Here is a 2151-nt window from a genome sequence, read left to right as displayed (position 1 = left end):
TAAATGCCACGTGTCATCTATCAGGATGGGTCTCACCTGCTAACCGTGAGACCTGGTCTCATATAATTTTTTTCCCAGGTCGCGACAAGTAGCGCACATGCAGCGCGCCACTTGTCGCAACCTGAGAGTTTTCTCTTTTTTCATAGATTCGTTTATTCAAAACGTTTTATCTCTTAAACCGTGCGTCCAAATCTCGAACCGTTTTCACCATTGGATTCCTCACGTCAAGATCTTCAAAACTAGATCCCATGTTGATAGGTTTTGAAGAACTTTTTTTTTCACGAAAAAAACGGATGAAAAAATCGGGCGAAAAAACCGAACCGGAAGCACGGTTTTTTTCCCATTCGAAAGAGGCACGCCCGTGCCTCTCGCGAAATCACAATCGTGCCTCTCGTGGAAGTAAAACCGTGACTCTCGTGGAAGGAAAAAAAATAGAAAACGCATTTTTTTCCGTTTTCGAGAGGCACGCCTGTGACTCTCGCGAAAGCACAACCGTGCCTCTCGCGGAAGCAAAACCGTGACTCTCGTGAAAGAAAAAAAACAAAAAACGCGTATTTTTCCCTTTCAGAGAGGCACGACCGTGATTTTCGCGTAAGCACAACCATGCCTCTCGTGGAAGCAAAACCGTGACTCTCACGAAAGAAAAAAAACAGAAAATGCGTTTTGTTTTTTCATTTCTGAGAAGCACGGCCGTGACACTCGCAAAAGCACAACCGTGCCTCTCACGGAAGAAAAACCGTGACTCTCGCAAAAGAAAAAAAACAGAAAACACGTTTTTTTGTCGTTTCCGAAAGGCACGGCCGTGACTCTCGATAAAGCACAACCGTGCCTCACAGAATAAAAACCGTGACTTTTGCGAAAGGGAAAAAAAAGAAAACGCGTTTTTTCGCGCAAAAATTTTTTTTCCTAAATTTTTTTTGATTGAAAAGTTAAGAAAGACCGGGGGAAAACCAAAACATCGAAAAAACCGGAAAAAAACCCGTTTAAAAAGCCGAAAACGTGTGTGGAAAAATAAAATAAAATCCGAAGGGAGCGTCCAGAACGCGACACGTGACGAATGGCTGAGAGCCCGCCAAGTGACGCTGATCGTTGCGAGGCTCCCGAAGGAGCGCTCGTAGCTAGTTGCTCCAGAGACTCACGCCAAATGCAAACATTACGGTGGTGCTCGGAGAACATAGACCTGAAAAGAGTACATGTTGCTACTGAATATCTGAGAGTCGTTCGGAAAATCAAAGCGCCAAAGAACCCCGGAGGACATTGTATTGTGTTTCACGAAAGGTAAACATTTGTGGCCGGACGACCGGCTAACAACTCAGCCGGTCGCGCGCGGCCCGTTGGATTGCCCTATCGCACGTTTCAAAACACGTCGATCAATTGGCTGCGCACCATGTGCCTGTGTGAGACCCAGCACCGCTCAGCGATCTTATCCCCTCCCATCGTCTTCAACGCTCGACCACATACGACTGTGGTCTTCCACCCTCCTCTCCCTCGCTGCCCCTTGCCTTTTGCAGCGACAAGCCGGCCGTCGCGCCATGAATCTAATCAACTGCTCGGGCATGGCCTCTTTCTCTCCTCACCTTTCCTCCACCCTTCCCCCACCTCTTCCCTCCCCTGCACCCGCGCCGCAGCATCAAGATGCTGCAGAGGGACGCCTGCAACGGGACGTGTGCTGCTTGCTGCGGCGATTGTGCAGCCCGGGAGAGACGCCCATGACGGGCTATTACTTTTCTGCTGCCACGCCGGTTGTAGCATTTCCACTAGCTGGTTCCATCTTTTTGATTGTTCTGTTTGAACCCACCAACCCTTTGTTTTCGCTGGAAATCGGCATCATCGTTTTGCTACGACCGGCGATGACTTTTGCTGGAACCGGTGTCTGCGGTTGCTGCAACAGGCAAGGCGATGTGCCCACGGTGCTGGAATTGCAGCGTGCTTAATGGCGACTTGGTTTTTGCTGGAACCAGCGTAAACTTTTGCTGGAACCAGCTAGTTACTTAGCTACAGTCAGACTGCTGGGATTTTTGCTACTATGCTTTTTTGTTGGAACCAGTGTCAATTTTTGCTGGAACCGGCTATTCCTTTGCTACAATCAGATATTTTTTGGATTTTTGCTGCTATGGTTGTTTGCTGGAACCAGTGTCAAAATTTGCTGGA

This window comes from Triticum dicoccoides, chromosome 1A, assembly GCF_002162155.2.
Source record: "Triticum dicoccoides isolate Atlit2015 ecotype Zavitan chromosome 1A, WEW_v2.0, whole genome shotgun sequence".
In the NCBI taxonomy this organism is placed as follows: Eukaryota; Viridiplantae; Streptophyta; class Magnoliopsida; order Poales; family Poaceae; genus Triticum; species Triticum dicoccoides.
The sequence above is the reverse complement of the archived record's forward strand: the minus strand, read 5'-3'. Positions refer to the sequence as shown.